This window comes from Octodon degus, unplaced genomic scaffold, assembly GCF_000260255.1.
Source record: "Octodon degus isolate 3935 unplaced genomic scaffold, OctDeg1.0 scaffold00058, whole genome shotgun sequence".
Taxonomy (NCBI): Eukaryota; Metazoa; Chordata; class Mammalia; order Rodentia; family Octodontidae; genus Octodon; species Octodon degus.
Genome location: NW_004524634.1, coordinates 11,579,993 through 11,591,512, shown reverse-complemented (window position 1 = coordinate 11,591,512; position 11,520 = coordinate 11,579,993). Strand labels below are relative to the sequence as shown.

General features: G+C 39.3%; 1 protein-coding gene across 2 annotated transcripts in view; it reads right to left on the bottom strand.

Annotated features, from left to right (window-relative positions):
• The window catches only part of Ctnna2 (catenin alpha 2), a 1,043,423-nt gene that overhangs the window by 782,713 nt on the left and 249,190 nt on the right, over positions 1-11,520 (bottom strand). The window lies entirely within an intron of this gene.

The following is an 11,520-nucleotide window of genomic DNA, read 5'->3' as shown; positions in this document are numbered from 1 at the left end:
ACATTAGCATTGGCAAGCAATTGTAGTGCTCATGCCAAGAATTAAAATGTAAAGTATCTAATTAGTTAAGAGACAATCATTTCAGATTAAAAATAAACTATTGTAAAAAAAAAAAAAAATGAAAGCTGCACTCACCGCGGAAGCTGGTACAGGTCTGTGGGCTCTGCAATTGCCTACAGTATTAACAGCAGATCTGGGTAAAGTAGATACACTTTTCTCTATGTTTCTTTTAGATTTTTCAGCTTTCTGTAAATTCGAAATAGTTTTCAAATAAAAAGTTTAAAAAGAAAGAAACAACGTGGCTTAAATCGGCTATGTCTCTCTAATATGACTTTTCTAAAATATTAAGCTTTTCTGGGTTTCCATGTTCTTATCTGTGAAAAATGAAGTGATAAACACTTGCCTAGCATAGTTGTCAGGACAAAAAACATTGCAGGACAACAAACAAACAATGCCATTTTTTGTTGTTGTTGTTGTTGTTGTTTTTCTCTTTTTGAGACAAGGTCTCCCTATGACACTCAGGCCTTGGACTCACATTGTAGCCCAGGTTGGTCTCGAACTCACAATGTTCCTCTCTCAGTTTCCCCGAGAGCTGGGAGTTTTATTATTGTTATTGGACGGAGGGGAAGATTGGCTTCCTTCTGTCTAGTAGATGTGCTATTTTGACTACCCAACACTGGCAAACATCAAGCAAAATTTTCAGGTATCAGTTCATAATGTGTGGGCTGGCCGCATAGTTCAGCAGATCAAAGCATCTGCAAGCAGGTGCACGGTCCGGGGGCTTGTTCCCTGGACCAGCCATGCCAGCCCCACCCTGGGACATGCTGAGAGGGCAGTTGAGACTGGGCGTGGTGGCGCATGCCTGTAATCCCAGCTCTTGGGAGGCTGTAAGCAGGCAGGTCACTACAAGTCCGATCTAGTAGTGAGACCCTGAACACCCTGTAGACTCTTCCCTAAAATACCAAAAAAAAAAAAAAAAAATCTTAATATATTAGGGACGTGTACAGGCTATAATCTGATGCCCATGATGGAGGCTTATTTATACATCCAGCCTGAAGCGACTGTTAGGAAAGCTACGTCTTCTACTCATCTTCTTATGTGAAAGCTTGCTGGTCTGGTTTTAATCACAGGACCTCAATGAACACAGGGCAGGACTTACTCCGGTATGGGGAGTTCTTCCATTCCACCACGGGGCTTCCTGCAGAAAGAACAAAGGGCACCCTCGCTGCCTGCGGGAGTAGGGCTCTTGCAGGCACCTGCCTCCACGCTTTTCCTTCTGGGAAGCTCAGAGACCACTGAGGTGGAGGATGGGCTTAGAATTCAGGAAAACCTGAGTTCAAATCCATGCCACATATCAGGTAAATGCAATGTAATATAATCTTGCATCTTGTGTATCTCCAATCAAACTAATTTGTTTGAGCTCAATTTCCTCATGTATAAAATGGGGATAAACATTGAATTTATTATTATTTATTATTACTATTATTTTGCAATTTTAGGGTTATAAGCACTATGAATTTCAAAAGTAGACACCTGGGCCAGGGTAATGCAACTCAGTGGTAGAGCATGTGCCTCGCCTGCCGGAGGCCCTGCATTCCACCCCCAGAACAACAAATGCAAAGAAGAAAAAGCAAAAAAATAAAAAAAGAACTAGACAGTATATTGCTGTTAGTATTTGTGTTATTGATATTATTGTAAAGTTTTGCAATCTTGCTAAATTTATTTTCATCTGCTTAATTCAAACTCCACTCTGAGTCAGAGAAAATGGAATTCCATTTAAATTTTTTATGATTGTACTTATATGCAAAATAGTTTAGCAAATGTTTTTAAGATTTCCAGTTGAGGGTGTTTATTCTTAAAACTAGACCTTAGAAACCTTGTGAGCCACCTTTTTCATATTAAAGATTAGTGAATCAATTATCTGTCCATCTATACATAGAGTCACAGTTTGTTGAAGAGCCAAACCTGAAACTCAGATTTTTTTTCCATTGTGATGTGGTTTTCATTTATCTCTCATGGCTTCTTAAAATTTTATTTTATATTTATTATTGATATTTTTATCATTGATCTTTAAATGTGTCATACACAGTACCATCCAGAGATGTCATCAACTTGTTATATTCTCAAAGTGTTAAGAAACTAAAACCGCATAAAACATTATGATGGATGCAAAGTGTATTTTAAACATGCATAAACCTATAAAGATGATGGAGCCATCTAAAGATTAATGGTATGAAAGGCTCCAGAACTGGGATTTGAATTTAGCTACATTGTTTGACACCAGCTTCACTGCTTAAATGCTTTGCGATTTAATTTTCGTATTTTAAATACTGGGGATTAAAATCCTGACCTAATACAGCTACTCACCATGATAGCATGAAAAATTCTTAGCACATAATATGCTGTGATACGTGTGAGCTCCTTCCCTCCCTTCCTCGTTTTAGACCTAATCATAAACACACACTGGGCAGGGCAGTGTCTGCTCAGCCTACGGAGAGGTCACCCAGTACAGCGCTAATGCTCGGAGCCAGGGATGCCCACACAGCAACCAGGAGCCTTGCAAAGCCAAAAGAAGTTATAATTATCCAAGATGTCCACAAGCAGAACATCCAATTAGAGATAATCAAATATATGTGCATGAAATCTTCTCTGATGGTTGAACACTGACCTGAAATGACAGGTACACAAAAAATAACCAGTTAACGACCCTTGAAATGCACACACTTCGTCTCAGCGCATCAGTGCTCAGTCCTGTCATGGACATGACCAAGCCTCCTTGGCCAGGGCTTTGAGAAGTGCTCTCACCCCACAGCACAGAAAGTGAAATGTAAAAGTGACAGCGTGAAGATGGAGTGGTTTAACAAATTTATGACGCCTTGTATCCAATGAAAGGTCGGAGGATCTAGTTCGCAGCCATTGTAAGAACGGCAGTCCAGTGCAAACTTGCAAAGCCTCGAGTACTCTTAATTACTCAACCCAGTAATTATGGGAAATGTAAATAGCAATTTGCTTGCACTTCATATTGAGATTAACTGTCAGTGTTGCGAGTTGTGGACCCCTATTCCCCACAGAGAGAGCAGACTTCCTAAGTGGCCTGTTCACACCAACAATTCAAACTGAAGCAATATTTTTAAAACAAAGTGAAAGACTGAATGTAATGCCTCTGGAAATAAAACTTGAGAAAGGAAAGAAAGGAAGCCCACCTAGGAATACATCAGCATCAGCAACTGAGAGGTGGCTGAGGTTCAAAGGGTTTAAGCTATGGTCTCCCACATTCACTCAGCCACTCTTCTGTAGTGGCACATACCAGGATTTTCCCCTGCTGTCGGTTCTCTTTCCTGCCATCATGTTCCTTCCCTGAGAAAGTAAACTATAATAGCACAGGAAGTACATGCTCCAAGATGAAGGCGGGGGGGAGAGAGAGAGAGAGAGAGAGAGAGAGAGAGAGAGAGAGAGAGAGAGAGAGAGAGATCTGATGCAGAGAGCAGGCTGATGTGTCCTGGGTCAGCAGGAGAATCACCCCCACCTCAGTGTGTGAGACTCATGACCATAGGCACCCCTTGCATCCAAATGGACCTCAGGCTCTCAGCTGTGTAAACAAACCTCAGCAAATCATCAGGAGGTGTGAGGGAGACCCAAGGGGCACAGCCACACAGCTGTCACCTCACTACCTGGTTTATCCTGACCTAAAAGACTGGGGATTTGGGGTGGCCAGATATGGTTGAACAGGAGGGAATCTGAGGGTGGGTGACCTCTGCAGGGGCCTTAAATCTCTGTTTCCTCATACTTGGATTAGGAACTGTGTACAACATTGAGCGGAATGTGGTAACTGGGCTGCTTCTGGAGACCTCTGTTTGGGGGGTATCTCATCTTCCATCCTGTAGGGGTGCTAACACATGAAAGATTCAAACAAAACCTTTCAAACATTTGAGATGAAAAGCAGTCTAAAAAATCAAATTCTCAATCAGTTGTGGACTAACCTGCATAGAATTCTATGAAACTACTGTACCGATAAGAAATCCTTCTCCAGTTACTCTGTAGAAGGAGCTGGAAAAGCATGAACTTCAGGGATGCTTGTTCTCAGGAGACTGCAAATCACTACAAAAATGTCCATGCTTGGCATGTGCCCTGCATACTTGCATAACACTTTGGTGGAACGGGGATTGAACTCAGGCCCTGGTGCTTGCCAGGGAAGCGCTTATTCCACTGAGCCATCTCCCTGGCCCCTCTATTTTTTGATTGACACATATTTGCATGATTATTATGAACTGTGATATTTCAACTGATGTACACATCCAGTAGTGCCCAACTCAGAATAATTAGCATGTCCTGCACTTTACCTGTTTGCTTTATGGTAAGTGCATCCAAAATCTCCTATTTTGAGATACACATGCATTAGAGTTAGTCACATTCGCCACACTAGGGCATGGGACTGCGGGACCTCTTCCTCTCAACAGCTGCATTGTGCCCAGTGACCACCTTCTCCCCTCCCCTGCTGCCCTCTTCTTCTCTGGCCTCTAGTTACACTGCTGTGCTCTCAGCATGCACAGAGCAGTCTTTGTGGGCTGCACACATAATTGAGTTGAGGTGGCCCTCAGTCTCCGTTTATCTGTGCTGATCTTCTTGGCCTAACATAATCTCTCCTAGGCTGCTCCACTTTGTTGCAAATGATAGAATTTGTAATTCAGAAAAGTATTGCATTGTGTAGAAATAATAAATTTTCTTGATCTGTTCACTCACTCATTGATAGGTATTTAAGTTGATTTCACATTCTAGCTATACAAATAGTACTGCAGTTACATGAGACTCTACGCCTCTATTAGACATGATGACTTCAATGTTGTTTTTTATTTTTTTAATATGTGTCCAGTAATGGAATAGATAAATCACCAGTTATTTTTATTTATAGCTTTGTGAGAAATTTGTAAACTATTTTTCATGACTATACTAATTTATATTTCCACCAACAGTATGCAAGAGCTCTTTTTTTTTTCCAAATCTTGCTAGAATTTGTTAATTATTGTTTTCCTGGAAATGGCCACTGTAATGCAGGGATGGCTTGACATATGCAACTATAAATATAATATACCATAGCAACAGAACCAGACAAAAACCACATGGCTATCTCAAGAGGCAGAAAAAGCTTTTGACAAAGTCTTACACTCACTCATGATAAAAATCCTACAGAAAATTGGAATAGATGTCTTTAACTCACTCTGATAAAAGCTATCTATGAGAAATCCACAGCCAATATAGTACTAAATGGATGATCACTGAAAGCTTTTACTCTAAAATCATGTACGAGACAAAGATATTCACTATTACCACTCCTATTCAGCATAGTTCTGGAAACATTAGCCAGAAAAATTATACAAGAGAATGAAATAAAAGGAATAAGAATTGGAAAGAAAAAAGTTAAATTATAATTATTTGCTGATGACATGATACTATACATGGAAGACCCAAAAAATTCCACCAAGAAACTCTAGAATTAATAAACAAATTCAGTAGCATAGCAGGATACAAAGTCAACACTTAAAAATAGATAACATTCCTGTACATAAACAACAAACTCACTGAGAGAGAAACTAGAGAAACCATACCCCTCACAACAGCATGCTAAGGAAAATGAAAAAGAAATACTTAGGAATCAATCTAACAAAGAAAATAAAAGTTCTATTCAGTGAAAATTATAATACTCTAAAGAAAGATGTCAAAGCGGGTTCCAGAAAATAGAAAGATAATACTTGGTCTTGGATTAGAAGAACCAACATTGTAAAAATGGCTGTACAACCAAAACTCTTTTACAGATTTAATGCAGTCCCAATCAAAATACCATTAATATACCCCACAGATCAAGAGAAAACATCTAAAAAATTCATTTAGAGCCAGAAAAGACATAGAATAATAAGGCAATCCTGAGCACCAAAGGAAAGGCAGGAAACACCATAATCCCTGACTTGAAATTATATTGCAAAGCTACTGTGATAAAATCAACATGATACTAGGAAAAATAAAACAGACCTGAGGATCAGTGGAACATATAGAACAGCTTAAAAGATGAAAACACAACTACAAACACACTCATCCACCTTGTCTTTGACAAAGGAGCCAAACACATTTACTGCAAGAAAGATAGACTGTAAGAAATGATGCTGAGAAAACTGGCTTCCCACATGCTGAGGCTAGAATTAGACCCATGCCAATCACCATGCACTAAAGTCAAAATGGATAGATCTAAACATTAAAACAGAAACACTAACCCTAGTGGAAGTGTAGTTTGATTTCTTGAAGACATAGGTGAAGGCAAAGAGTTCATGAATATAAGCCAAACTATACTGCAAATACTTTAAAGAATCAACAACTGGGAACTCATCTTATTGAAAAGTTTCTGCACATCAAAAGAAATCATTAACAGAGTAAAAGAAAACCCACAATTTGGGTAAAAATCTCAGTGAAAAGTCCCTTAGACAAAGGATTTCTATTTAGAATATATAAAGAATTTTAAAAAATAAAAATCAGGATCCCAAAATTCAAATAACCAATCAAAAAATGGATGCCCAGGTGAATATACACTTCCTAGATGAAGAAATACAAATGACAAGTAAATATATGAAAAAATATTGCGCAGCACTGGTCATTCAAGAAATTCAAATTGAGCACCAAGCTGCTTCAATAAGCAACCTAGGAAAGTTGATATAAGGATGCTGGCTGTTATGGTATTGTCTGTAGGTTTCTCCTCCAAATTCTACAACCTCTATGTAGATCAAAGCTGGGGCACGGTGGGGCAGAGCAGGGCACGGAACACGGCATAGCACCATATGACATGGCACCCTGGATTCACCTGCCTGCTTCCTCTTCCTCTCTACACATGCTAATGGACATTCCTCTTTGCTTGTGTGAGAAATTCTGCTGACTAACAAGACTGTGCATCTGCCTTCTTCATGAGTTCTGAGAGGTTTTCCAGGATCTGTAGGAATTGCAGAAACATCTGTCTGGAGCCCAACTCTCAGAGAACACAAGAAGTTATTACAGAAAAGATAGACAACTCAAAATGTCAGATTTCAGGAGGATGAGAGAGCTTGAAAAATCCAGTGATGTCCAGAACCTTTAACGTCTGAAGCAAGATGCTCGGTAAAGAACCAGTTGACAATAAGGAGGCCCAAAGAAGACAGAATGCAGCTTGGTTCTGTCTGACCGTGTGACCACAGGAAGGCTCTAGTACTACTTGCTTATTCATAGACAACATCCTCTTATTTGTATTCATGTAAGTGATCTGGAGTCAGAAAATGGATTTTAGGAAAGTGGGTGGTGATATTTTAAGAAGTCTTAGAACTTAATTAATTAACTAGTATATTTATATAAAGAACACACCTAAGTTTTACAGATCTTAGTAGATAAACTGTGAGAAGAAGGAATGAAGGTGAGCAAAGAAAATAAACACAAAATTAAGGCAAGTCTGTGATAAGATGAATTTCAGTGTATCTTCTCAACTTTCATGGTTACAGAGAAAAACACCTTTCCTAAGGTATCAGTGGGTCTCTTTCAGGGATTGCAATGTGAAATTATCCTCAAGTCCACTTAACTAATTTATCCCGATACCCAAGTGCACAGATCGAGTACTAAAAAGGAGAGTGTTATTTTTTTTTTGGAAAAAAAATTGAGGTGAAATTCACAGAAAATCCTAATATTGTCTAATTGAATCATTTCAGGGGAAAAAAAGAGGAAGAAAATGCTGGCCTGCAAAGGTCTCCATGAGGTAGGATAATTCAGAGGAAAAAGGAAATTATCAAGCCCACCTCTGGATGTAATGATGATCAGTCTTCTTTCTCCTCAGTCCTTGACTAGCCTAAGGTAGGAATACTCCTTAAGGCAGGAAAATTCTGTGAGGAAGGAAAAAAATGTAGCTTCCCAGGCTCACCCTGGTACATTGCGCTGTCCTAAATGGATGTGTTTTTAAAGAACTTATGTGGCTCTAGGACCCAGATTTAAGAATTCACAGAGATGCAGGACTAAAGCTTCTCTTGCTTTCAGAACCCATTCCCTATAATAGGTATGAGAAGCACCTAGAACAAAAGCCCACCTCACAGAATAAGCAGGCAAAGGCAAATCTTTGGGTTGATCTTATAAATCTTTCTCTGCAACCAAGCATTCAGTTAGAAAAAACTAAAATCAGCAATAAAAAGGTTCAAGGATTTTTAAAAAATCTGTGAGAGTAGATATTTTAGTTCTGACATTTATTGAGGGCAAGCACTGTAATTCCAAGGATGATAAAATGTCTTTTGAAAAATGGAAAAACAGATGTGTAGGAAGAGATATTTTTGAGGGCTGGGAGCATAGACAGTTGAAATTTTGATAAAACAGCTACTCCTCAATTAGCAGCTCACAGGGTAAGATGCCGGTTCAGATCCACTGTCTATTTCAAACGAATTCAGAGGAGAGATTTGCCATCTAGTTCAAAATTCTCCTCTGAAATCTTGCACATCCAGGCTAAATAATGTATATCTTAATGACAGCTTCCAGGAGACATTTTCCTGAGTGGTTTCCTATTACAGTTTTCATTCCCACTCAGGAGAAGAGAACTGGATCGGAGCTCATATTGTATTAAATCAACCCATGGACATGTTTTGATCCACTGTTACATCAAAGGTGTCCTGACTTGTCTGCAGATGAGAACCATCTACCTGCTAAAGTTAGAGATTAAACTCGCTGCAGGAAACTGTAATTCTGTCTCCTGAGCTGGGTCTCCAGGGACAGAGTGCCACATTTAACACGCTGAATTATGCCTCCTGTTGCTTCAGTTAAGTACCTATTCAATACTCCTTTGTCTCCTTAGGAAGGAGATGAGTTAAGTAGTTTTGAAAATGTCCAGTCTAATCTGTAGAATGCTTTACGAACTGACACCAGTCAGGCTTCTCCCAGCCTCTCCGCCACAGCCCTAGGTATCTGCCTGAACATCTCACCAGCTAGCAACAGGAACAAGAGGGAGCCCCTCTGCGCTGCTCTCCCAACTGACAAATAAGCACATGACACACTTTTTCCAAATCAATTTTATCTGTAGTGCTAGTTACTAGGATCCTTTCAGGCATTTCTTGGGAAAATGCATGTGTGATCCTGCTAGAGCCTGAAATAAAGATTTAACTATAGAGAAGCGCCTGGGAAGCGCCAAGTGAGATCTGTGACGGCCAGGCAGAGTCCATCTCAGCTCTCTTATTTTGTCGTGTCAGGTAGGACAGCAGAAAAGAAGGAGAATTGTTGTGACTCAGTAGAATCAAAACATGGATTATGGCCTTTCTTCTTCCCTCTTCCTCCTTTTTCTCTCATTCCTTCTTTTTCATCCTCCTTCTCCTCTCTTTTCCTTCTCCTCCTCCTTCTCTTCCCTAGTTCTCCCTTTTCTTTTTTTCTCATTTTCTTATCATCATCATCAACATCATCATCATCATCTAATGAGAAAGGGGATCTCATTAGATGATGATGTAATGAGGATTACATAGGGTAACATTGAGTTTGACCAATCCACTGTTCCTGCTTATGAGAGTTAGATTCCTATACAAAAGCAAGTAGCAACTACTCAAAACATAGATGTGATTTTAAAGTATATCAGGTGCAACTTCAGATAAAGAAGTTATTATATAACAAACTAAATCTATTCAAGCTAAAATTTACAGGAAAAGAAGCTATCTCTGCAAAGTTTGATAAAGAACACCGTAATCAGAGGAATCGCAAGTACAAAGCACTGAAGCAGCACACCTGCAGCAGGGAGAGCCATCACCACCAGGGAAACACTAACATTGTAGAGCCTAACCATTTCGTAAATGAGTCAAGAGAGATATTTCTCAGGATGGGCTCCAGGCTTCCTGAGGTCCAAGAAGGAGGGCCCCCGAAGCTTATTTTTGGAACAAATCATTCAGGAATGAGAAATCCAGTGTTCTGGTCCACCTGCATGGCAAACTGAAAGTACAAGTTGATCCAAGCTTTTCAGGGTGGCAGATGGGTATAGCATTCCGATCATCCTGACAGAATCCATGAGGTCTTCCTTGAAATACCATTAAGATTTCCCTGAGAAGATAGGTTGATGGATTACGCTGTCCAGGCTGCCTTGGCTAAGATGGTCCAATGCTATGACCTGACAGCTACTGCTGTCAACAATTCCAGTCCACTGAGTAAGCAAAAGGCAGCCTCTTGTTCCATTCACATTGCGTTACATATTCTTCCTAATCTCGTTGAGTGACCTTGCATGATTCAGAACCAACTCTCAAGGGCTCAGAGAGAAATTTATCTCAGAAGGAAAGCAACTAGCTAGCTCTTGAAATATAGGCTTTACTTTGTCTCTAGGACATATTTTTACTCCCATCTTCTGTTTCATTTGATTATTACTGTCCATTTCTGTATGAAACCAGGGTTCCTTATGAACGCTACCCACAAAGTGGATAAATAGCTCTTTCCTTTTTACAATACCTACTGTACCTTTTGGATCTTATTTACTCTCTCAGTTTCTTATACTAGGGAGCAATTTGATATTTACACATGCAATTCTGATTTACTTCATTATGAGTGTGGTCTCTAGTTGCATCCATTTACTCATAAAAGTCTCAAGTTTATATTTTCTTATCGTTGATAAGTACTCCACTATATAAAAGTGCCACTTTTCAAATGCATTCCTTGGAAACGAAAAATATATATGTGCATATATACACACACATACACAAGTTAGCTAAGAGAATTATACTACTAATTTCTATTAGTTCATTTAAAAGAATAGTTAGTGCTGATATTGTTTGATCAATTTCACCTGCCTTTATCTAGGGATCTGAGCAACTACCTGGAAGATATCAATATGCAATATAATAACCTTGTTAAATTCCTATCATCTTGCTTTGAAATTCTGTATGTTTTCATTGTTTACCCCCATCTTTGAAAAATAAGAGGATAAGTAGATAGAGATTTAAACCTGGGGTTGCTAAGACGCATTTAGCCCCTAAGAAAGGGCGTGGAATCCCTCTAAAAATTAAAGGTCAGACACTCTTAGTTTTCGTGTTTCCTTCTTCATTATTATTCTAGGCTTAGGAGAACCATGAATTCTGTGCCCCTCTCCCCTCAGGTAAGCCGATCACACTTGGCTACAACACTTCACAGACCTGCATTCTACGTCTGCCCAGTAGGTCTGTGTTCTCTTTCATCACACTTCATGTTCTTTTCAGTTGCTTCAAAATATTTTAGAATGTGGGTCTAATAACTGTAAACCTGCAGAGCTTGGAGCTCTAACACATAACTGAATGTTTTTGCCAACTGTCATCTTTGGTGGCTTGCTTGATCTTGTTGTAGTGATTCTGTAATAACAAATCCTGCTCTTTGTAACTTCTCATTTGGCAATTCTTAGATCTGGGTTTTAATTGTGTATACCTGGAGGGTATTACTATTTACTTCCACCAGGTGCCTGGAAACTCACCACCCAGAAAGTCTTCAAAATAAATTCTGGATAAACTTTATTGACGTGTGAATCAGTTTCTGTTCATGAAA